Source organism: Myotis lucifugus, unplaced genomic scaffold (assembly GCF_000147115.1).
Source record: "Myotis lucifugus unplaced genomic scaffold, Myoluc2.0 scaffold_5, whole genome shotgun sequence".
NCBI classification, from domain to species: Eukaryota; Metazoa; Chordata; class Mammalia; order Chiroptera; family Vespertilionidae; genus Myotis; species Myotis lucifugus.
The window spans coordinates 6,491,604-6,518,445 of NW_005871053.1; the positions used below are offsets into that span (position 1 = coordinate 6,491,604).

The window sequence follows — 26,842 nt, forward strand, 5'->3', positions numbered from 1 at the left end:
AAGAAGAAGGTAAAGTGATTAGGTTTTTAAAAATCTCTTTGGCTAGTTGGAAACAAATATGGAGATAACCTTCACATTTAGAGATTCTAGAGGAATGCATGAGTTGACTACAGCCACAGGGCACATGAGTCACATGGGCTGCTTCCGGGAGGGGGTGCAGATCAGAACAAGTAGTGTGGGTCTGTTAGAAGGCAAGGAGAGGGAAGTGCATGTTGGCAGGCAGCCACACAATATATCATGGTCGGCTTTCCATGTCAGCACATGTAGAGAGACTACATTTTCCCCCAATGTCTATATAACATTCAACTCTATTGATATGTCATACTTGAATATTTACCACCGCCCTGTGAGTGGGAATTTAAGTTGCTCAATTTTTTATTATTACAAACAATACTGCCAATTGGAACATTCTTAGACATTTATCTTTGCTTTTGTGAGATATACAGAAGTAAAAATGCCAGGTCAGAGTGCATGAACATTTTAGATTTTAATATATTATGCTACATTTTCCTGAAAAATGTGATGCCAATTTTGAGCAGTAATTCAAAGAATAATCTTGAACTACTGGGTAATACCAGAGCTAGGGAGTCTGGAATTATGACAGCAGCAATGAGCTAGCTGGTTCAGTGTTGCAGGGGTGACGTGCTGCGTTCCTGATCACTCGTGATAGTCTCTATCAGAGTTTTGGGGGAAGGGGTTAGCTGACAAATCTTTTTGAACAGTCAATCCCTGAACTTCTAGGGCACAGGCCACAAGGAGGAGCAGGAGCCTTCTGAGAAACTGGCTACCAGAAACTAGAATCCCAGGCATGTTCTCCTTGCTTAGCCCTTCAGTCCTACTCTCCAAGGATTCTGGCAGCATTCAACAAAGCCAATTCCTCCACCCTCTTGACAAGCTTTCCTTTTCAATTTCCATAACAGTATCTACTGTTTTTCATCTTTTTATATGGGCCATTGTGTGAGCTCCTCATTTTTCATCTTCTTAAATATTGATGCCTCTCAGACTTTGATTCTGGTCTCTCTTCTTGTTCATCTCCAAATTCTCTCCTTAGGTGATCTTGTTCTTTCCCATGTGCAGTATCATTTATATGCTGATAACTCCCAAACTTTTATCTCTAGCCCGAAACTTCCCTCTGAATTTTGGAACCATACACCTTATAATTAAATTTGTCCAAATGAAACACTTAATTTTTACTTCTAGTGTATGCCTTCCCTCACCCAATCTTGGTGAAAGGCACTTTGTTCCACCCGGTTGCTCAGGCAATCTAAAAGTCATCTTGAATCTCATCCTCTCAGTGCTGTCTGCCAACAAAACTAGCCAAGCTCACTTCCAAAAAAACCATCCATCCATTTTTTTGCCTCTTTACTTTCCCACCCTAGTGCAGGATGCCACCTCTTCTCACTTAAACATCTACTCTCTCATCCATTCTCTACACAACAGAGAGATTTTTGTAAAATGTAAATCAGATCATGTCACTGTTGTGCTAAAGCGTTGCCCAAGGATTCCTGTTGTTATAGGAAAAAATGTGAATGAATGACCTTGGCTTACGTGGTCTTGCGCTACCTGAGCAGGGCTTACCTCTCACCATCCCTTTCTTCCCCGGAACTCTCAGTCAGTGTCACTAGGCCCTGCCTCACTGTTTTCCTCCACCTACCCAGCTTCTGCGCATTTCAGGGCCTATTCGCCTCCAGGAACAAACTTTCCCCTGGTCTTTGCTCAGTCAACTCAGTTGCCTCTCTTATGTCTCAACTTAAGTGTTGCTCTTCAACTAAGCCTTCCCTACATAACGTAGGTTCCCTGTATTTGGCCTCTACCATGGTCCTTTGTGTGTTTCTTTCATACCAGTCATGCAGCTTGCCATTAATTTTTTTACTTTTTTTTTTTGCCTTTTCAGCTCTAGAATGGGAATTTCATGAAAGATGGCACATGTCCAGTAGGGATTCCTCAGTATTAGTATGGAACAGTAAATATTTGTTGGGTGAATGAATAAGAAAGAGTCCTATTCAGTGGTTTTATTCTGCTAAACGAAGAGTCTCATTTCTCTATGGTAGTGAATCATTGGCAGCGTCTCTCTTTCCTATATTCCACTTAGAAAATATAACATTTGTTGGTTTTCTACTTTTACTCTTCTTTTTAAGTCTCCAAAGAGACAGCATCCCCTTTATCCATCTTGGCTGTGAAATTGACTATTATATTTTTTGGTGTCACCAAATCAGAGACTTGAAACTCAACCAGGTCTTTTTCTCTGCGAAAACCACATCTCAAATACTTTGCTGTATCCTAAGTTAATTTTTATCAAGTGTATTTTCTTTGATTCTGGACCTAGATATGCTTTATCATCAAAACATTAGTTAGCCTCAAGGAAGATGTACAAAGGTCTTTGAAGCTGTAAAGAAAGCAGCATTTGCTTTTGTGGAGTGGCTCTCACACCGACACAGCATAGAAGTTACTTCCTCAACCAGCCATGAGGAAATGACACAGGGCTCTGTTTGTGGGGCTCTACATGTTCTTTCCTTGTAGCAAGAACACTCCTTCCTCATCTGAGAGCCGATCAGTACATTCACTGCTGCCATCCCTCCCACAAGTTCAAGACTGGTCAAGCAGTACGTGTCTGATGAATTAATCATGACCAGTCAGGTATTGGCTATTTGAGGCACTGAAATCTACTAAATTTAATAGTTGGCAGGACAACAAATAACAAGAGTCCAGTGACTTGTGGCTTGACCTTCTTCCACTTCTGGGGCCTCTTATTCTAATCTGTAAATCAAAGATTTGCATGTTTGCCCTCACCTACCTTCTGGATTCATGAACTCTTCCTGCCCACAAACATGGATGGGAGTGAAGGAGCAGAAGGGGAGGAAAGGGTAAATCCTTTGAGGTCTGAGAAGACATTGTGAAAGTACCGTATTATAGTACAACTGCATGAAACTTTCCCAAACAAAGTAAATCTAGCTTTTAAATGTTATCTATTAGCACAACATGGACTTCAGCACCCTGTAAGTGTCATTATCTTCCTAAACCAAAGTCCATCATTATTTGAACACATGAAGGCTTTGATTAGCCTGATTTTATTGCATGTTAAAAAGTTTGAAAACAAATTTGTCCTAAGAATGACCTGATATATTAGAAAGCTACAGTCATTAAAACAGTGTAGGATCTCAGTTAAATAGGTCAATCAAACAGGAGAGCCTGTAAATGGAGCCATACATATGCTAAAATTTAGTTTGTGTCAGAGATAACATTGCAAATCAAGGAAGAAAGGATAGAGAATGACTGAACCCCCATGGGAAAAAAATAAAATGAGACTCCTACTTTATATGGTACACAAGTATAAATTCCAGATGGATTAAAGGCCTAAACTGTAAATCACATAACTCTAAACCCATGTGGGGAAAAAATATACCCTTGGAGTGGGGAAGGCTTTATTTAACAAGATATGAAAAACACTCACGATAGAGAAAAAGGTACTTAAATTTGAGTATAGCAAAATTTAACTCTTTTGTATTGCAACAAACAAGCAAACAACTCATTACAAACAAAGTAAAAATACAATTTAAGCAACAAATTACACTTTTCTTTTTATTGAGATATAATTGACATATAACATTATATTAGTTTCAGGTGTACAACATATGATTCAATATATGCACATATTGCAAAATGAGCACCACAATAAGTCTAGTTAACTTCCATCAACACATGTTGTTACAAATATTTTTTTCTTGGGATGAGAACTTTTATTATCTGTTCTCTTAGGAATTTTTAAATATGCAATGCAGTATTAGCTATATATAGGGTGTCCCAAAATTCACGCAAGAAGTAATTTTGATAGAAAACACAGGTTTATAATTAAAAATTGTAAATTTTTTATTGATTCATAAAGTATACAGTATAGGGTTATTTATGGAATAGTACATCAGGTAAATGGCCTCCACAGCTTTGCTGGCACATACGCAAAGCCGTGGTCTTCATTGGTCTTCATTGTCCCTACTCCTGGGCCATAATTGGTAGTTGGTAATACTTATCAAATTGAAGGGATTGAAATCAAAGGGCAACAGATATTAGAATCTGATTCAATAAACCAAGTAAAATTAGGCTTTTATTTTTTTGTTGTTGTTGTTGTTAATGCTCACGCAAAATTCAAATCTTGCGTGAATTTTGGGACACCCTATATAAAAGGCTAATATGCTAAGTGTCTGGGTAATGACGTCACATAGTAATGCCCGGCTTCCTCTCCCTAGTGACAACTAGCCTCCTTGCAGTTTCTTCATAGCCAGGTGCAAACATTTCACACTTTAACCAAATGTCTGTGAAGCATTTTCCCATGCCTCATCTCATTTGATTCTCACAGAAGTCCTGGAGTAGATAGATAGGAGACTTGGTGGAATCCTATTTTCTTTTCATTAGCCAGAAAATGGAGATTTAGAAAGCTTAGAAACTTGACACAACTGAAAAGAAGTAAGAAATGGTAGACCTTGAAAATGACTTCAGTTTTTCTCACTGCGCAGAATATAGTCAAACACTGCTGCAATTAAATATTTTACCCTTTGTTCCCCCTGCATGATCTACAATAATAATCTTCTTTATGTTGATATTTACTGCTGTGTTGCTGACAATTACCTGAAAGAGAAGTTGGGGTGCTTCACTGGGCTGGAAAAAGTTTAGCTAAATCAGAAAGCAGGTCTAATTAAGCAAATTTATTCTATATCTATAAAAGGCTAAGTTGACTCGTGCATACGTGATACATATAAAGCTTTTGCTGGTGCCAATTGCATGCATGTGTTTCGATCTGTCATTGTTGATCCTGAATTTGGTTGACACTTCTATTATAGAGGAAGGGCAAATAGTGATATTAAAATATTTGTTTCTAATTAATTTCATTTCAATGTGCACAAATTCGTGCACCTGGCCACTAGTTAACTATAGTCACCATATTGTACATTACATCTCTATGACTTACTTATATTAACTGGAAGTTTGTATCTGTTGCCCACCTTGACAAATTTTTTCAAATAAATAGATGGTGAGAAAACAAGAGGGAGGAGAGCTGTTAGGGGCTGAGATTTAAGAGAGAGAGCAACCAAATGAAATGTGTGGACCTTGTTTGGATTTTGACTCAAATAAATTAACTATAAAAAGATGTTTGTGGATCAGTTGGGGAAATTTGTATACTGACTGGTTATTAAGTGATCATAAAAATTATTGTTAATGTTTATGGCATGATAATGACACTGTGGTTACTTTAAAAATTCCTGCCTCTTAGAGACACTACTGAAATATTTATGAATAAAATGGTACAGTGCCTGACATTTGCTTTAAAATAATTCAGCAGGTGTGTGACGAGAATGGGGGTGGGTATACAGATGAAAGAAGATTTGCCATATGTTCTTAGTTATTGAAGCTGGGTGAAGGGCATGTGAGAGTCCATTATATTCTTTTCTTTTATTCACATTTTTCATAATCATTTCTTAAAAATACAAGTAATGGATTTAGAACTATGCCTGACCTGTAGTAAATGTTATCTGTTATTATTTGTTGTTGTTATTATGTTAAACTTTAAAAAGACAAGTGACACATACATTGCTGGTGGGAATGTAAATTGGTACAGCCTCTGCAAAGGATAATTTGGTAATATCTATTAAAATAAAATAAAAAGGCACTTAGCTTTAACTAGTATTTGCACTTTTGGTACTTGCACATGTATGAAATAATATATGCACAAGAGTAATGACTAAAACACAATTTTTAATAGTAAAAAATTGGAAGCAACCTAAATGTCAACTGGTAGGAAACTGCTTAAATAAGCTCTGGTCTATAAATCCAAAAGAAGACTGCAACCAAAGATAAATAAGTAAAATGAAATAAATAAACTAGAGAGAAAAGAATTACAAACTGAGATAGAATGACTTTTAAGACATCTTTAAGTGAAAAAGCAAGAAGCAGAAAGAATGTATAGTATGCTATCTTATGAATTTATAAAAAATAATTGTATTGTAACATATAGGCTATTTTTTTGCACTGGCATAGAAGTCTTTGGGATGGTACACTAGAACATTGCCAAGAACATTGAATGGGGGAGAGGAGAATAGGTATGAAAGAGACACTTTTCTCTGTTTACTCTTGTAACTCTTTAGGTTCCTACCATCTGGATATATCACCAACTCAAGAGGAGAAGATTTATTTGCAATGTATAATATGCAAAAGATCTACCATCCAGGGTACATGTACAATCCTTATGAATTGGTAATAAAAATACAGATGATCTAAAACCAGCAATTTTTAACCTCTTTCATCTTATGGCATATATAAACTAATTACTAAAATTATTTGGCACACCAAAAATATATATTTTTTTACCAATCTGACAAAAAAAATATAATTTTGATTCATTCACACCGGATAGCTATTGTTGTGTTGGCTGTTGTCATTTTTTATTTGAAAATCTAAGGGGAAAGAGTTCAGTGCCCCTGACTAAATAGTCAGGCAATGCATATTATAAAAATTCTTGTGGCACACCAGTGTGCCTCAACCCCACTAGTTGAAAATCACTGATATAATAGAAAAAGAAGAAAGGATATGAAAAATGCTAATAAACTTGTGAAAAGATGATTAAATTTATTAATACATGGAAATGAGAAATAAAATCAATATTTAGCCATTATTTTTTAACCATTCAATTGGATAAAAATTGTGTCCAATAATATCATGTATTGGTAAGCATATGAGGGAAATATTCCCATCACCTTCCATTGGTGGGAATGTAAATCACAACGCTCATTTTCAGCCTTCTGGTAGCACCTAAGTAGAATAGAAATTGTGCATACCATAGGCCCATAAATTCCACTGCTGAATATATTTCCTAAAAAACCCTTGGATGTGTGTACAAAGGGACACGTATAAGAATGTTTGCTGCAGCATTGTAGAAAATAGTGAGAAACTGGTAATATACAAATGTATATATTACATTTCCAATCCATTAATAGTGGATTGGAAATGTAATATATACACAATGAAAAGGGTTTAAATAGCTCAATATGGATAAATCACACCAAAAACTTAATGTTAAATAGGAAAAAAGTCAAGTTGCAGAAACTATAAAGAATGATATCATTTATTTAAATTACAAAATACATATAGAAAGTAATACTTTATATTACTATGGTATGCATAAGTAAACATAAAAAATATAAAATGTATATTTTTATTAAACTGGAAGGGTCCACACCTAATCTGTGAAGGTAGTTTCCTTTGGTGTAGGAGAGTGGATTGGTTGAGGGGACAATGTTTGGGATCTGAAATATATAAAAACAAAGGAGGAAAAATATGACCAGATGTTAACAGTTAATTCTGGGAAGTATGAATGTAAGAGTTTAACTTTTTTATAGCTTTTAAATTTCTCAAGAAAAGGGGGTGGGGTGGGAGAAAACTTTGTCAGGGGAAAAGAGTCTTATAGATTTCCCTTTGAACTTTGGAGGATCCAAGCAATGTGCACTTCCCTTTGTGAAAGAAAGAAATTTTAGTGAATACTGGCTTCCTCTGGAAGAAACTTTTTCTGATGACAGCTCATTTCCCTGTTCCTGACTTCTCATCCTGCTCTACACCACAGACAACTCCAATAGCACTCCTAAGAAAGACAACTACTTTTAATACTTGGAGTTTAAGGCTCAATCTGCTCACATGGGATCATGTTTGAGAATAAATAATTTCCATGAGCATGAATTGTGGGTTTTCAATTCTACACTGTGTTTGTCTGTGTGTTATTACTATTATATAATACTGCATCATAAGGAATAAGTAGTAGAAAGTGGCTTAAAATGTTGAACCAAAATTCCAAAGATTATATGCATTTGTAAATGTTTTAAAAAAATTGATTTTAGGGAGAGAGAGAGAGAGAGAGAGAGAGAGAGAAACATCGATCGGCTGCATCCTGCATGCGGCCTACCAAGGATTGGGCCTGCAAACGTGGGCATGTGCCCTGACCAGGAATTGAACTGGTGACCTCTTGGTGCATGGGAAGACTCTCAATCAACTGAGCAACACTGGCCAGAGCAAGATTATATGCATTTTAAATTATATTCTGAGGAAGCAATTAATCCTCTTTACGCTTTCCCAAAAGAAAAAATTGCCAAAGATTATTCAGAAATTCTCTAGAAAAGAAAACATTTTAGACAATGTGGCAATTTGATCAGGAGACATATTTAGTAGTAAAAGACCTTCTACATCCATGAGCACCTTCTATTCTACCTAAGAATGAGGCTGACCTTGAACATTGGGGGAAATGGTACCTTCAACTCAGGTGATGCAATGTGGGTGGGGAGTGGCAGCAATTTAGGTGTTAGGGTAGAAGGGCAATGGTGTGGGTGCATCATTGAGTTCAGGTGAGGACAAAAATCACAGTCTTCTTGGAAAAAGATTTTGGGGATCAATGTGCATCAAATAATGCCTTTTTTACATTTTAACAAAATAGTAGTAGCTTATTGCACCAGTTGGCTGCCAGCAAACTCTGCTGACATCTCCTCCATGACCATGACAGAACTGTACATCCATTTAGTTTTCAGAAACGAGACTTGCTTGTTTTGACACCTTTGTTTCTGTGAAAGAGAAAGTATCAGATAGTAATCAGATTGGAGAGGATAGTCATCAGTTGGCCGAATTGGTTAAGAATAACAAGGGCACCAGTGTAGCCCATTTGGGAGAGGTAAAGCTTTGATGAGGCCCGGAATTCACATGGAAATGTTAGGCTAGCTTTTCCTCTCTTAACTTAGACAACATGTGGTCTCATTTCCAAGTATTCTGTGTGTCCAATGAAAGGGAATCTCACCCCAACCGCTAATCATTTAACCTCTTATGATGTGTGATACTACAAAAAATAGTATGTGAGCAACTATAGGGATTTCTATTTGTGGAGATAAGTCTTTGCTTCTTACTTAAGCCTTGATTTATTATCTTTGGTTGTTTTGGGGAGAGGATGGCTGATTTTTGACAAGAAGATAAACTTGCAGATGGAAATTCTTTTAAGCTATAAATACCACTAACTCGCCTGGTCCATGGAAGTTCAAACAGAGACTTTGGGATTTAGCCCTGCTGAAATGTTTTCCTTCTTTTCCCATTGGCCAAGAAAAAGACGTGCCCCACCACCCCGCCTGTAGGCGCCAGGGCCTGACCCGAGCCTGGCTATGTAAACCATTTAGAGCTCCTCTTGCAGAGAAGGAGGCAGAAGATGACAAATTGGTCTATGCCAGTTGACCTCCAAAGGGGACGATAACTTTACACAGCAATCTCTGATGGTTTCCTTATCTGCTTATTTAGTATAAACACTGTCCTTCTTGAGTTCTCCCTGATTCTCCTAGCAGACTCCAAGGATTAATTCTGGGTCATGTACTGAATTCACCACCTCTGCTCCCCAATATTGTTCCTATCTTCTTACGTAGTCTAATGCAGATCCTGGAAGATATCAACTCTGAGGACTGGTGTTGCATCTTGTTCACACTTAGAATCTATCACTGCACGGAGCACAGCACCTGCCAGCTGGTAGGTAAACAGTAAGTGCTTGTCAACCGGTTAATTCAGTAGTCTCAAGTGCTGCCTGCACATGAAACCCCTGGGGGAGCCTTAACAACAACAAACGCTGCACTGGCCTCACCCGGACCAGCTGAATCCTGATCTCTGGGCACGGAGCCCCAACATTGGAGCATTTTTAAAGCGCCCCAGGTGATTCTGGATTAATTAACCTGCTGCTTTATTTGGCTACCTTCTGTTTGCTTCCAAGTTTGGGAGAAATCTATTTGAATTATTTTGAGGAACAAATGTTCCAATCACTGATGCCAATGCTATTTCAACAGTGAGAGTAGAATAAGTTTTCTCATCTGCAAAATGGGAACAGTAAAGTATCTCTTAAGATTTTTGTAAACATTAAATGTAAAGCTCTTAGAACAATATCTGCTACGTAAGTATTTGATAAAGTCCAATATAAAGAAGAGGGTGATGTGTTGTTTTTATTATAGTTGTTCTCTCCTTTGGTTTATGACTCCAGTTTTCTTCCAGAAGTGTTGGACTCAGTCTCTCCTTTGCCCCTTATATCTCATCCATTGTCAAGCCCTGCTCTTTGGACCCGGCACTATCTGAAATCTGCCCTTCCTTTTCATTCCTGTTGTTCCAATTCTAATCTTTTCTCTCTCCCTCTCTCTCCTGGATTATGGACAACAGACCAGTCTCTTTGCCAACGATCTGTTTGTGTGTCAAACATCCCTGTGCAGCTCCCAAAATGCCCCAAATTCTGGCTGTGATCTTGGTGCTGCCAAGTTCAAAGATCAACCTATATCCTCATTGGCAGTTTAGTTACTTTCTCCAAGCCTCACTTACTCATGTTTAAATGGGGATCATCTAATAACACTTTTTCCTCAATAGGGTGGTTGTGAGAATAGAATAAGAGAATTTTTGTAAGTAAAGCATCTAGAAATCTTCAGGGCATGTAATTAGGGCTTGATAAACATTTGTTATTATTAATTTGTTGTTGTTACTATTATTATTAAAATGACTGCTGACAACTCTCCAGCCATCCTAGGTACTGGCCATATGGAAGTCCTTGCTGCTCCCAGACCACACCTAAATTAGGTCTCTGTTTCCATTGTTTTAACCTTTGGAATGCCTGCTATTCCTCTATAGGTGTCCGAATCATATTTTTTAAGCAACAGAAATGTATTCTCTCACAGTTTTTGAGGTCAAAAGTCCAAAATTAAGGTGTCAGCTTGGCCACACTCCCTCTGAAGGCTGAAGTGGAGAGTCTATTCATTGCCTCTTTCAGCTTCTGGTGGCTGTGAACATTCCTTGGCTTGTGACCACATCACTCCAATCTCTGCCTTCATCTTCATGTCACCTTCTCCTCTGCATCTGTTTCAATGTTCTCTCTGCCTCTCTTTTAGAGGGATACATATGGCTCCATTCAAGATCCACCCAGACAATCCAGAATAATCACATCTGCAAAGACCCCTTTTGCAAATAAGGTAACTGCACAGGTTAATTAATTAATTCTAGAAATTAGTACATGGACATATCTTTGGGAGTTATTACCCGCCTAGCATAAATACTTTACAGAGTATGATAAATGCAGTGAGAATTCAGAATAAATAAATTAGGGAAAGCAATCTATTGGATGCCAGAGGACAAAAATCTTGGATGGCAGAAAATCCTATCAGTCTTAAAGGGCCACCCCCTGGAAGTATAATACTCCCTCTTCTGATATTGTACAAAAAGTCCCTAGAGTTCTCAAACTTTAGCAGACATCAGATTCACCTGGAAGGCTTGTTAAAACACTGATTCCCGGGCCCACCCCAGGAGATCCTAATTCAGAAGGTCTAGGATGGGGCCCAAGAATTCACATTTATAACAAGTTTCCATCTACTACTGACCCTGCTGATTCGAGGTCCACATTTTAAGTAGTGCTGTTTTAGGGCCCTGAATACCTTACAACTTCTATTATAGTTATTTCAGTACAAATTTCTTCTGCAAGGTAATTGTAAGTTCTCAATAGAAGGGCCAAAATCTCCGGAGGAGGTAGGTCTTGGGCTGGGACTTGAAATATGGGCAGGGTTGAGGGCCTTGCAATTAGGAGCCCAGAACCAAGAGCTGAAAGTGTCTTAGTTGTGGGAGGGTGAGTGGATGGGATAAGAAGGCACAATGGGAAATAAGCCTAGAGAGATGTCTGGCTGGATTCTGAGAGGTGGGTGTGGGGTGACACCTTGAAAGGCAGGCAGAAGAATATACATTTGAGTTTCTAACCTACGAAACCCAAGGGCTGAACTGCATGGTGTCATGATGACGGTCCCTTCTCATTGACTATAAGCTCCTGCAAAGCTTGAACTCTCTTGGCATTTCCAGTAATGTTCACATCCCAGATGCTCAGCAGATGTTTGCTCTTCTAGCTGTTGGTCTGTCATTCTGTGAATGACTCTTATTCATGAAAACATGGACTGAGGCTCAAGGTGCACCGGCTGACCCTGCATACCTGGGCCAAACCAGAGCCATTAGGTTATTGTGAGTGGTACCCTATCCCACACATTCTGGCCCACTCCTTCTCTCAAACCAATTGTGCTGGTTTGAAAGTCACTTGACCAGGAGCCAGAAACATAATTGCCTCTAGAAACTGGGTTTAAGGAGATGATTGTAAGAGACAAAGAAGCCACCTGGAGGAAACAGATCTGGGCTCAGTGAGAAGCCCTTGGTGGTGTTCTGCAGGTTTTCTGCTTGCCTGCCTCACAGGGTGCTGATGAGGTTAAATAATTAATGTATGTGAATGTACTTTGTTAGCTCTAAAGCACTGCAGGAATATAATTAATTATGTTTATAATTACAGGTAATGTAATTATAATTGTAATTTGTGGGTGGAAGCAGAATATATATATCTCATGCCTGTTCTCTAGTAAGATATCCTTTGTGAGATGATAAAAACTTGATGTTTGAGCTTGACTCATTCTCTCTGAGTTTATCTTCACCATTGGAATATAAGTGAGACTTTGGCTCAAGGACTTATGGTTAAGTTTTAGAAAAAGGGAAAAATGCATAGAGTGAAGCTGGGAGACCCAACACCGAGTAGTAATATTTATTGGTACTTATCTAGCAGGAAGATAAAATAAAGACAGTTTATTTATTAACTTACCTATAAATAGCAACAATACTTATAAAAGTCCTATAGTTAAACATATGCTCACATATAATTTATATAATTGATGTGTTTATATATTACTCAAAGTGAGTTATTTCCAGAAATCCCCTAGAATCCAATACAATCTAAAATGATCATGCTATTGCTAAATCATACTTATGCTCTATACATCAGGCAATGCTTATTAGTACTAAGCTAAAAATCGAATGTTATACTATTATGCTTGTTCAGCAAAACTAGTAAGATGGAGAAAGGTGCCAGGTAGTTTATGCCCTTCCATTAACATGCTTTATCTTAAAAATTTATGATGGTGTTTGTGTCCATATTCTGGAGAAACAGTTGTATTTGTGCCTGAGAGAGGCATTCCAGGGCTAGGGATTCTCATAGTCCATCAGGGAAATCTGTGCTGTTAAGATGTAAGACTACTAGAACCATTGTCAGTATTTCCCCCGCTTTGAAAAATCAGTGAAATAGCAAGATATTTAACAAGAAAAATGCTCCTAGTGTCTCCCTTGAAATGGCAAGATCCCACCAGAGAAGCGAAACATTGTATTTCTTTGGAGTCTCTGACCTCCTGCCCTTGTTCCTATGCACTGTTAATTGTTGTTAATTTCTAACACCTCATTAATTATTTCCATTAAAGATGTGGGAGAGGGAAATGCCCTTCACTCATGAGCGATCACAAGAATAGACCATTAATAATTACAAAAAGTGCATTACTTTAAAGTGAATTTGAGCCATTTGCATGAAAGCCACTGTATTTCTTGTGGCTGGGCTGTGACGCTTTGAAATCCTGCCACTGGCAGTGTAGGTGGGGACACCTGGAATGATACAACTGTGGCCGAGTAAGAAGCTGAATTTCCCTTTGCTCTTTAATGACTGCGACATTTGGCCTCTAGAGCATGATGTACTTTTCAGAGAACTTTTTCTCTTTACAACTTCTTCTTCCCTTGCAAGAGAAGCCTAGAGGTGAAACAGCCTCCTCCAATGTCACAGCCCACGTCAGTCACTCAATTAGAACTTCACGTGGAGTTCCTGACTCCCACTCCCATTCGGCCCACCAGACCATGCGGGGAGGTCAGCACCAGCTGGGGGGACTTTCACTCCCACCCCAGGCTCCCGGAAAGATGGAGCCAAGGCCGTTTCTCTGACATTGGGCTCCCAATCTTTAAAAACGATGCCCGGATTGCCATTTAGTGCTGAGATTTTTTATTTAGTGCCTATCTTGAAAGTTCATGCAGAAGATTCTTCTCACAAGTTTATAGGAGTGTTGAGAATTAAACATTATCTTGGAAAAGAAACATCCAATATGTTCCTAGGTTTGACAACCAGCAGAAATTTTAGGGTAAAGACAAAAGGTTTGGGGAAAATGGATGAAAAATTATTTTATGGGCACAGATTTCAACAGTGAAATTCAGACAGCTTAGATTCTAGAGCTAAAAGGTAGGTTCATTGTAAGGATCACATTTTGAACTTGAGGGGTCGATTTAATTACTTCTAGTCAAACCCCTTGTTTTGCTAATAGGAAAATGGCAAATCAGAGAGATTCAGGAAACCCCTAAGCTGTGAATGTGGGAATTCTGAGAACTGTGTTACTTAGGGAGCTTTTATGTTTCCCAATTTTGATTCTGCTTTTCATCTGGACTATAATCTCCAGAGCAAGGGCAACATATTCCTTCTACTTTCCTTCTCCTTCTCCGTTTCCTTCTTTGCTAGCATACAGGGGAGAGCAGAAGGGACAGTTTTCTATTTCCTGGCATAGACTGAAAACTATAATAGGTAACCTGGGGTATCAGATGACATCATGGACAAAGGCCAGGTTGGAAGTCTTAAACAACAGCCTGTTTTTAAAAAATGTATTGAACTTCAGGCCCCCATGCCTTCTCATCTGCAAAATGAGGCACTTCTATTTTTACTCTTAAGGCTTTTTAGACAGTTGGGTTTTATGTTCTAAATCTCCCACCTATTTCTTCCTGTTATTTTAATAATTTCTTTTCATTGTTATACAGTAGTTCATGGTTAACACACTTTTATATTTTATCTATTGTCTCTTCTATGAATGGATATTTAGGTTATTGGAAATTTTTTTTTCCTTTAGAACTCATGATACATTAACATTTTGTTCAAATCTTTTAAAATATATGCATAAAAATTTTTCTAGAGTTTCAATTTTAACAAATTCTGTCAAATCAATCTGAAAAGAAACTATGCTAATTTACCAATCTTCACTCCCTCCACCTCTCTTTCTATAAATGACTATAGGGGTTTGACCATCGTAACTGATGGTCTAATGCTAGCTGATGACCCAAGTCCTTGTGATTATAGATGTAATTCCCTAACATCTCTGTTCCTATTGCTTTCCTTCAATTCTCCCCTATCTACCAATCATGGGGGTCTGATGCCACATGTCCAACATGAGCCTGTGGGAGACTCAGCTCTACCAAGTTATTCAGGAATCCAGGTTATCAGATCCTCAGTCATCTCAACACATGCTTCCAAGCTCACTTCTGCAGAGAAGGAGAGAATTGGGGGTGAAGGAGGGGTGGGGGTCTCCCACTGACAATCAGATGCTTTGGTCTGGAGGTGACACACAGTGCCTCTATTCACAGCAACAGACAAATCACATGGGCTATCCACCTGCCAGGGAGTCGAGCTCTGCAGCCTCCATATGTCTGAGGGGAGAGGGTGCCTGACTCTTGGTGACACCGTAGTGTGCACCACAGCACTAAGGGTCAGCAGGTTGAAACGAAGACCAGGGAAGACCCCACATGTCTGGCTGCTGTGCCTGAGGGACAAGTGCAGAGCAGAGAGCCACCCCGTGTTCTTCAGCATCAGGCCTCACTCCTAGCCCCTCTGATCCATATTTCACAGGTAGATCTCTCTGGCTACACAAACCCCTCTCTACGTCAAGCAACCTTTTATACAGATCCTTGTACATGAAGGCAGCATTTTTAAAAATATATTTTTTATTCATTTCAGAGAGGAAGGAAGAGAGATAGAGAGATAGAAACATCAATGATGAGAGAGAATCATTGATTGGCTGCCTCCTGCACATCCTACTGGTGGGGGGTGGGGGATAGAGCCTGCAACCCTGGCATGCGCCCTTGACTGGAATTGAACCTGGCACCCTTTAGTCTGCAGGCCAATGCTCCATTCACTGAGCCAAACTGGCTAGGGCAAGGCAGCATTTTTAATAAACCCTTGTATGACCTTTTATCCAATAAAATGTCAATCTTAAATTACTAAGATAATTCATCCCTAAGGTTGAAATAGTCCTCTTAATTTACTTCTTTAATGAAGGGAGGTGTGGGGTTTGTGAGGCTTGAGCCATTAGGAAGCATAACTGTTCTGAGCCAAGATTGGGAGGCGATCCCATGCCCGTGACAGTGTGATGGAGCGAGGCTGCCAGTAAGTCAGGGTGTCAGGGATGACAGGACAGCTCCATCTATTGTGGCCACCAACCTGAATACATAACCAAGTGTTATCACCTCCCTCAGACACATTCTCTCAAAGTGAAATTAACTTTATGGGGTGTGCAATTGTAAAGTCTTTTTGGATGGTTTTATGTAATGACCTGGGAGTTTTCAGACAAGTGACTTTTGGGCAGCTGTAAACTACAGTTAGCATATCCTTCTGGACTTCTTGGAATGCCAACGATCAAGACCCTAAGGGTCATCCATCTAAGAGTAGGTATGTACTCATGACTGACCCCTTGATGAAGCCTGGTCTAAAAGAGGAGAAAGCTGACAAAATCAGCTCAATGCAGTGGCAATTAAGAGCTCAGACTCCAAATCTAGACCTTTCTGTGTTTGCATTTTGGCTGCCCACTTACGAGCTTGTGTGACCTTGAGCAAGTTATATAATGTCTTTAAACTTTAGTTTCCCATAAAATGAGAATAAAAGTAGTGCGTGTCTCACAGGCTTGTTGTAAGAATTAAATGAGGTGATGATACTTAACATAGTGCCTGGCTCATACTAAGTGATCAGAAAATGTTAACTGTTGCTGGTAGCGGTTACTATTAACATTGTTCAGGGTAGCAAGCATGTATATAGCGTATACCTGAGGCAAAGCAAGGTGCTGGGCACTAAAAGACATATCTGGGTGAATAGGTTAGAGATCTGCAAAGATGTGTGTGTGTGTGTGTGTGTGTGTGAAGATGTGTGTGTGTGTGTGTGTGTGTGTGTGTGTGTGTGTGTGTGTGTGATAAAGGAGCGGGAAAATATATGATAACTAAAATAAAAATAGATAACATTTAATTTTGGGCTTAGTCTGTAATAGATAGATCTTTATATAACCCAACTCATTTAATGGTCATATAACACTGTAGCACTATGGGTAGGCATCATTAGTATCCTCATCTTACATTTGAATAAAGAGCCTTTGAAGATGAAGTCAGTGGCAGTGGGCGACTCAGGGGGCAGGGGAAGTAGAGGAGGGGCACCAGGTTGTGTGGTCTGGCTTGACTGGAGCACAGGAGAGACTAGCTGAGTAGAACATGATGTACCAGGTGCTCCAGGGCAGTCCTGCTCACCAGCACAGATGGTCACTGCCCACGCGAAATCCAAGGCCATCTCTAATTTTGTCCACACGGTCATTAGTGGTGTGCTGTTCGACCAAGAAACAGAAGACTGCCTTGAGGCAGTCACCACATCTTTGAGAGGCCGAAAGACTAAAACACATATTTAGGACTTGCTTAATCACAGCTTCAAATACTGCGGCAAATCCAGGGCATTTTGGAAACAGCTGCCAATGGCAAACCAAAGGGGCCACTGGAGGTGAAAACTTCATGTGATCCATGGTTGACCACTAGATGGAGCTCTGCCAGGCATAGTAGCTTCACTTGAGGGCAGTGGTTAGAACCCAAACCAATCTCCTAACCTCCACCTTCCATTTTCTTTCCAGCACTAGGAGGCCAAGACCACTATCAATACTAGAGTTTTTATACTCCCCTCCCCCCCCCCACACACTAATATGTTTTACTATGAGTTCAGAGATAAACTATAAAAGTATAAGGAAACTTGGAAACTTCCAGATCCTTCTAGACTTTTGCCCCATTAACCACTTTGGGAAGAAAGGTAATCTCCACGTAAAATCTCCATTAAAATAACCTTGTGGGCTTATCTGAAATTAGCACCTTCAGAATTCTTGTTCTGATTGTTGATTTAGTTGACCTGCTTGTGTCTTGATCTTATACTGATAAACCCTTTAATCAGATAAGAAAATAGTTGACGCATTTCTAGACTGTAGACCAACCTTAATGTTATTTGAAACTAGGAGTTGGTCTTGGGGCTTAGGTTTTCCCTTTTTATTTGTGTATGATTTAGTGTTCATCCTGCACTAGACACTAAAATGCATTGTTTAATTATCTGAGCTCAACACACCATTTTATAATTCATTAGTCAGTTGCTCTTTGCAAAAGCTTATTTCTTATGAAACAAAAGTGGGAATCATGCAACTGGACTATTTATCTCTCTTTAGGGGTTGGGGGTTAATATCTGATAGCTCATAACATCTTTATTATAATGCATTTATAATGATTTACTGGAATCATTCTATGGCTAAGTATCTAATGTCAAAGCCAGGATCTGGCATGAAATAAAATGCTGTATCCTTGGGTAGCTCTAGGGAAAAAAAGGCCTCAGCCAATATTTTCTGTGCAATTCTACAAACTGTAATAAGGGTAGGGGTAATTGCCTTAATGTCAATTAAGCTATTAATAATGCTCATCTTGTCATTCCTAAATATAGCAGTGTCTCAATCATACATTACTGTCCCCTTTTAAGACTACACAGAAATGAGATCACAGTTCATGCGGATCGGGACATAAGCAGCCAGTCTTACCTCCTTTACATCAAAGGAGGTCTGGGCATTGATTTACTTGCTTTTGATTTTTAAAACATTTCTACTTAGACGTGTATATGTATTTGTAAGGGCAAGTGTTGGTAATACTTGTGAGCGGGGACAAGTATTAAAAACGGTTCTCTGTTCCGATTCTGCTTCTGGGTGAGCAGAGTAAGGTTCCATATCAAGACTCGTGTTCCAGCAACCGGGCCCTGACTGATGGCCCAGGCAGTTCGTGACAATTGTCTAGGCATTTTAGAGATGGGAGCACTCACTCTGGCTACACGAGGTGCCAGGCTGTGTGCATGTTGTTCCCAAGCATCGTGGATGCACACGACTTCCTTAAGGACAAACAAGGGGGGAAAGAAATACTGTCACAGAGAAAAGGGGCCAGTGGTCTGTTGGCAAATCTCAGCAGCCAGGGTCCGGGGTAAAGGCATATTGGGAATCGGGACGAGGAGGAGGTGAACTGTGGGGTTTTGGTGAGAAGGGAGAATGTCACCAACTCTCCCAGATCAGCTGTAAATCAGAACCACTTCTCTCCGAGAAGAAACAGGACAGGGACTCCTTCCTCCGTCGGCACTTAGATTTCTCCTGGGCTGAGGTTTCCGAGCAGCCGCTTCCTCCGCCCCCCTTGTTGGCCATCCCGGTGAAGTGAACTTCCACTTGCTGATATTTGGAGCGCATTAATTTGTCCCAAGGAAGCTTATTGTATGGCAGTTTAATGACAGAAACCTGTCCTAATGCAAATGGACACGTAATCCCACTAAACCACTCTGCGGGTGTAAATTTAAAACAATTGCTGAGAACTGACACCAGAGTTTAATAAGATGGAGGGCTTATTCCTGGATCCTGGTTTGCCCGGAGGACCCTGCTTGGACATCCAAGCCTGGCAGTTTTAGTGCAGCCCTGGGTTACCATGGTAATTATAAGGGGGGGGGGCAGAGGAGCTTCAGGGCCCCCCTCTCAGGTGGAAGGGATCTGAGCTCTGGTAGCGAGAGTGGGTGAGAGTGTAGGAAGCCGGAAGGCTCTGAGAGGGGAGGAGTGAAGGGAGATGGGTGTCCTCTGCTTATTGTTTGCAGGGAACAGGTTGAAGAAGATGTGACAGACCCAGGAGGCAGCTGTCGGTCCTGGCTTATTCGAATGCCTGATCCAGGCAAATCCCCATAGAAAGAGCACAACACCTTGCCTGGGACCCCCTCCTCCCAGCAGGTGAAGGAGGAAGCCTGGCCTGGGGTGGGGGCAGGAGAAATGAGACTCAGGCGGGAATTGTGAATATTTGCTAGATTATAATGCTGTTGGGTACTACATCATTCTCCAGAGAGCCCTGAATAAGGTTATTATGGGTGAAGTCATTTTTGTAATAAAGTTGGCTGTAACTCTGGGTCATAAATCATGGGTTCTGGGACTAAAAAAATTACTAAACATGCCTCCGTTACCACATACTGTCCTCCTTTTAAATACTTTGATTTTACTACAAATCCTCCATTGACTGAGATGGGGGAAATACACACAATGAGCAAACGATTCCTTCCGTCCCAGGCAGCAGCCCCGCCAGCATCTGGGCCTCCCGGAATGATTTCCTGAGGTGTGATGTTATTTATGGCGTGCTTTCTCTATCAAAAAGGCAAACAGCATCCCGAGTGACCTCGGGGCATTTGCATCATTGCTTCTCTTGCTAATTGATTCATCCTCTGGCAGGGCCTGAGCAGCAGGCTGTTAGCTGGACACTGTCTCCCAGCTGCAGATCCTGTGGATTAAGGTGCATAACAAGCAAAGATGTTCATAAAATTGTTAAATGTCAAAACCGCAAAACCCACACCCATTTGGAGTCCATCAGCTCTTCTGGAATGATTCCGTAAAACACCATCTCCTCCCCTTGTCCTTTCCCCGGTCTAAACTTCATAACCCTTGTGAAGGAAGGAGATTAAGAGCTGTTATCAACAACACTGATTGTTTAATTCCTTTCACAACTTCTTCCTTTCAAATAAGAGTCTGGCACAGAACGACAAGGAATTTTATCATATGAAGTGCATTCCAGATGTGATAAAGCAGAAAGGAGAGTGTGGCCCCAGTAGCGGTTGTAAGAGGGACAAAGTGTGGATCTCTATAGCTCAGTGGCTGCAAAGCAGAAAATGAAGATTGTAAAAACGTCACATAAAGAAAAAATGCACAGTGGATTCGTTTTGCGATGCCCATAATTCAGTAATGCCTTTAAGTAGCTAGAAGAAATATAATAAATGTTTTTCCACAACATTGATCATACTGTATCAGAGGAAATATTAGTGTGCAGGGAGCCATGATTATACTGGTAGTAATTCTTGGTGCAGAAAACTAGTAGAAGATGGGACCCTTTATAGGCCGAACTTTTACTGGCTGCAGTTATTTACCTTTAAGAATACATTGTCCTATAGCTAAATATTTTTGTGAAAATTCAAACCAGCACTATCAGTAAATCAGAAATCCTGCGACCATTTTATAGAATTTATGTATTTTTTCCTGCAGATGCTCTGATGTGTTCCAGAATACAAAACCAGCCAATTGACCATGTAAAAATCCTAGAATGTCTTTAAAACAGACTCTTCTTCTGTATTCTGAACCCAGATAGAGGCAGACAGGTTTATGGCATGTGATTCCATCCCAATGCCACCTGTATTTATACAGAACATCACTCCAAAGAAATTAAATGGATTATTAGATTATATGCCACAGTAAAACTGTACCTGAAGCTATAAGCCCAGAGAGGATGTGCATGTCATACCACTGCTTACTTATTTATTTATTTTGTCCGGAAACACTGAAGAAAGCTTTGCAAGGCCGGTTTTTTCTTCAGGGAGAAGAGACGGGAACTGATTCCTCATGCTAGCTTCTTGCTCCTTGGACTGGCAGGAGCTGGTATCCCATGGTGGTCTTAGTGCAGAAGGCCCTGGTGTGTCAAGGAGAAGTTCCACTGTCACTCCTGAGGGATCCCAGGGCTGGACTGCACATCCCTGAACCAGGTTTCAGGGTGCACAGATAAGAGCTAGCCCAGCCAGATCCCCCCTGCAGGCCTACAAGGAGAGATGAGACCTGGGCGTGTTAATGCCCCTTCTACTCCCTAAAGAGCCTGTGAAAATTACTAAGAGAAACAAGAAGCCAGAAGAGTCTGCAAGTGAAGGTACTATGAGATCAGAGACAGCAGCAAGGCATTCTTTTACTTCAGAATCTGGGTAAGCCAGCTTGCAGTTCAAAGGCCTTGTGAAAGCAAACAAACCTGGCTAGAGGCTGCAGATTTACCTGCTCAGCTTCAGTGCACATCTCCCCTAACTCTCACTGACATACATGGGTTGCATTGCCCAGGCCTTCCTTGCAGACACCATCCCCATTTTGTCCTAGCGCTCTCAGCTTAAAGCAAATCCCAGGTCTCACGCACACGTGTTCCTTCCATACAGTGTCTGTGAGGTCCTTTCTTCTCCACCATTTGGGCACAAGGAGAGTATGTTAGCTAACAGGCATTGGAGCTTTTTATGTTTTGATTTTAGTACTTTGTTACCAGAGTTGGGTAGATGCTTTGTTTTGTTTGATTCCCCTCTCCTCGAACAAGGAGGAAATGAAAGAGGGCACCTTTAAATTCTTACCTTGAGAACTTCAAAGAGGCAGGCAGTCGAAGGGCAAAACCCCCAACGTGAGGGGGCCTAAGCTGGAGAAGCCGCTTGCCACAGGTGACGGTTTCTCTGAAGGGGTGCACCTGGGAAGGTGGTGAGCAGTCCCCTGACGTGCTCAGCAACAGCGCGGACATACATGACCCACAGGCCAAGGTGACCTAAAGGCTTCTGAGGAGAGTTCTCCCGACCATGGGGGAAGGGATCACTTTTAAGCATTCGTTACAAGTGACACTGTTCTAGGTACTTCCAAGCAGCAGCAGCTGTTCTCGGATTTTTTTTTTTTAATGAAAATTATTTTTTAAAATCAGTTAAGCACCGGGCAGTTGAAAGAGTGCGATTTAAAACAAACAAAAACATTTTGGAGGCCAATATCTCTTTGAATTTCCTCTTTAGATATATTATGTCAATGAGTAGTTGTTGAAGATCAATGAGTAGCCCTGTTCTTTCTTCTCTCTCCTTCTTTCCTCCCTTCTTCCTCCTTTCCTCCTTTTTCTTTCCTTCCTCCTCTCCTTTATTTTTCTTTCCTTTCCTGCTCCTTCCCACCTTTCTCTTCTTACTCAATGACTTGGAAAAAACATTAATGAACCTCTTAAAGCATTTCCATAGCTACGAAAGCAAGCGTTCAGGGTCCCAGATGCCTTCCCCAGAGTATTTAACAGGGAGTCAAATGCAGCTTCCATTTTGCTGTGTGTGCAGTATGCACGCAGTTTCATTCATGCACAAATATCTCAGTGTGCTTAGGAGGGTCAGAGAGGCCTTTAGAGATTAGACCCACTGTAATTTTAGTAAAATTAAAAAATAACAATAACAGAACAACAGACTTTGGAAACTACTTAGTAAATAGAGTGACTTTTGTTGTACTTGGTATTAACCTTGAATTATTGACTTATATTGTGACCAGATAAAGAATGTAGACAACATCTGATAATACAGAGTATTGTATTACAATATATAAAACTTATATTTTAAAATTAGATACACTTGTAATTATCTCTACGACCGCTGGATGTCACTGTTGCATACGACTGGCAGTATAAACCTCCCATTTAGGCAGTCTGAAACTGGTATTTTAAGGGCTGTCATGTTACCTCCTTAGTGCTCTACCTTTTGATTGAACACATGCTATATGCTAACATGACTCTCTTCTCCATTCAGTGCAGTCAGCCCAATTCTCAATTATGGCACTCTACTGGGAATTCTTCTAATTTACACAGGATGAGATTCCCCAACACAATTATCTTCTTCACTACATTTAGAAGGCGTATGGTACTTTTATAATAGTTTCCAACATTGTATAGTAATTATAACTAGCACATTCTGGGTACCAAATGGAGTGAAGGGAAAACATAACGCATAACCATAAAATACCCTGGATTTATAAAATGCCTCTCCCCCCCTCAAAGAGTTTACAACATTTTTTATATCTATTTGCTCATCTGTCTTTCCAACATCCCTAGGGGGTTACCTGCTTTAATGCTTTTATGAGTCAAAGTTGACCTGTGAAATAAACTGAATGAAGTCATTATTTGCACTGGCATCCCAGGAGTAAAGCAAAAGCAAACATTGAAAATATATTCCAGACAGCTAATTCTAGTTTGCAAAAGTAACTCATTGAAATTTTGGGATTTCTGTGTTCTTTTTCTCCCCCAATTACCTTTATAATTCCTTAATTCATGGACCCTTTAACTTTCTTTAAAAAACTCATCTTAAAAAATCTGGGCCATCTTGTGCAGCTAACATTATGCAAAAATTAGATTTGGAGACTTTTTCAACCTGAAAAAGCCTGGCCTAGTAGAAGTGTTAGACTAGAGCAACACCAAGTGAAAAAAAATGGGAGAATTAAATGGAACAGTAGTTAGCTTTCTCTATAGTTAGAAATGACCATGAGCTTCAATTCAGCTGTCCAGTTCAGTCTCTTTTTCCTAAAACCTTGGAGTTGTTTTCTTTAACTTCCTCCCATGCCTTTGCATTGGAGAAGCCAGAGCTGTTCTTGGAGGACTATTGGCCTAGATTTTAGCGGGGAGGGGGAGGGTAGGTCTCTCTGTTCTAGTGAATTATCAGAGAGCTGTGTTGCCTGCCATCTACGGATGCTTTGATCCAAAATTTCAGTCATTGTTTCCACATTTAGGGGCTGGAATGGACATCAAAGAAGTGGGTGTACGGAATTTACTGAATGCCAAAGAAGTACAATAACATACAGAGGATATAAGCAAATCCCAGTGGCAAAATTTGCTGCCAATTCTTGCACATAATAGAGGTCCTGAAGTGACAGTCTATCTTTGACAAATGCATGATGATATCAATGCCAAGGGAAGGAACTAGCATACTGAAAGGTGAATAAAAGAGTTGGGAACAATTCAGTGGGCTCACACATTTCCTTAGTGTGTTTTTACACAGCAAGGAAAGCAGATGACACAAATGCATTAGGTAATTGTTGGACGGGGCTGCAAACTCACCAGCAGTTTTAATCCGACCTGGCTCTTTTGGGATCCAGTTCTAAAGATGAAAATAAAATGTGATTAGAAATCATTCATCTTCTGGAAGGAGTGGGGAAAAAAAAAAGAACGAGTAAAGTGAAAATAGCTTTCTTGTTCTGTCTCGGATAGTTCCAGACTTTAAAGTCCATATGTTGTTTGCTATAACTTCTTCGCCTCCCAGGGCCAATGCTTTCCAAATGCTTCAGCTTGTGCACTGCACCCAGTAGTCTAGGAAGCCAGGGCTCATTTGTATCCACAGTCTTTGTTCCAACGTGGATTAATTTTGGCTCATTTCAGTGGGTGCACATAAAGTAAAACGCACAGAACTGAAACCACGGAACTCAGGCCATTCATTGTGTGATCATCTGAAAATCTACTTTTCAAGCTCCTTTAAGTTTTATTTTTGAAATAAAAACAATAAAACGACTGTAAAAAGTTTCCAAAAGCGTTGACATTATGAGCAATTGCTAACCAAGGCTATTCCCAGAATGATCACGCAAATTTGGATATAATTCTAGGAAAGCGAACTGCCCCGCACTGCCAGCTATGAATATTTCATTCAGGTGATTTGAGAAGGGTCCTGTGCTATGGGACTCTTGCCTTCAGGGCCAGGTATCTGCATAGATGCAGATCCTGCTGCTGTCACCAGGTCCAGCACCTGAAGGCAAAGGCTGATTCTTGTCCTTCAGCTTCAATCCTTTTCCTACAGAGATGAGTGTGAAAGGCCTTCTGCAGGCTGCTTGAACCAGACCAGGCGTGAGTGTGTAGAGAAAGAAGTCTCCAACATGCCACAGTCCTTGGAAATTGCCCACAGGTTCATGCGCACAGTCTGGTAATGATTCAAATACAAGCAAGACTGCGATATGTGTGTTTATTTGAAACCCTCCTTGGCTGAGCAAGAAATGGTGCCAGCTGCAAACAAAGCCAGAATTTCCATCCTTTGCTTTGGGCAATCAGAGCAGGTTTGCTTATATACACCAAGAACGTTTCCAACTTGTGCCCCACAGTTCTTGAGAAATTTCTTTTATGGCCTTGTACTACATAATAATGGAGTTCATGCTCTGTTTATTGTGTAGTATTGTTAAGTAAATGCAATGATTTTCATTATTTCAGACTCTATAATGAAATGACTGAGTGCCCAGCAACATTAGAAAATGGACAAACAAGTATTCAATTGGCTGGATGAACCATGGCTTTCTGGCATTAAAAGTGTAATATTTATGAGTTAATTTAATCATAGAAGAAAATATTGAGTAGGTGACTGAGTAAAATGATGACTGTGTATTATGTGTTTGCCATGCAGCTGGATAAACATATTCAATGACAGACCTTGGCAAGAACTGCAAAGATGCTCTTGACAATGCTATGAATAAATATTAGGTGCTGCCGAGAATTCCCTGCATTTGAGGTCTTGAGCAAAGCCAGATGAGTTTTAGCTGGAAAATGTAGAAGAAACCATGTATGCACATTGGAATTATGTAAACATTGGAGTCTTTCTCTGCTGCCCAGGAATTGCTCTAACATTCATTTTCATCTACATCACTGACAGATTTTTTTTTTTACTCATTATCTTTACACGTCTAGGAGTGTAAGACCCAGCTTTTGGGAAGTTCATGGGAAGTTTTTCAATAACATGGACTTGGAGAGAAAAGAATTATGTTGCCTAGGCTACACAGAGCTGACAATAGAAATTGTATTTTGTAGTGACCAAATCCAATCTATATGAAACAGTAAATTAAAAATTTCTTTAGATTGCTTTTTTTATTTCTTTAGAATATATGGTTTCTGATTCCAAGAAGGACAATAAGAGAAAATAACAGTTGGGTAGATATTTTGAAGAGAGGAGATCAGTATTATGAAGTCTTTTAATGAAGCATTTGTATCCATTGCAAAACGAACCAGTGTGCAGTGGAATATTACAGAAATATGCCATAGTGAGTTCTCCCTCCCTGCAGGATTGTTATTTTACCAATAAAGAAAATATCTTTTATCTAGGTATATTGAGATAGAATTGGTGTATAAAATGGTGTAAGTTTAAGGTGTACATGTTGTTTGATACACTTATATATTGGAAAATGATGATCACCCTACTGTTAGCTAATACCTCCATCACTTCACGTAATTGCCATTTAGTTTCTGTGGTGAGAACATTTAAGATCTACTCTCTTAGCTACACATAGTAGCTATCTATATATATAAAAGCCTAAGCGACCATTAT

The 26,842-nt window shown here is 39.9% G+C and overlaps 1 pseudogene; it reads left to right on the top strand.

Annotated features, from left to right (window-relative positions):
- The first annotated feature begins 2,979 nt into the window (after positions 1–2,979).
- The window catches only part of LOC111823094, a 29,762-nt pseudogene continuing 5,899 nt past the window's right edge, over positions 2,980–26,842 (top strand).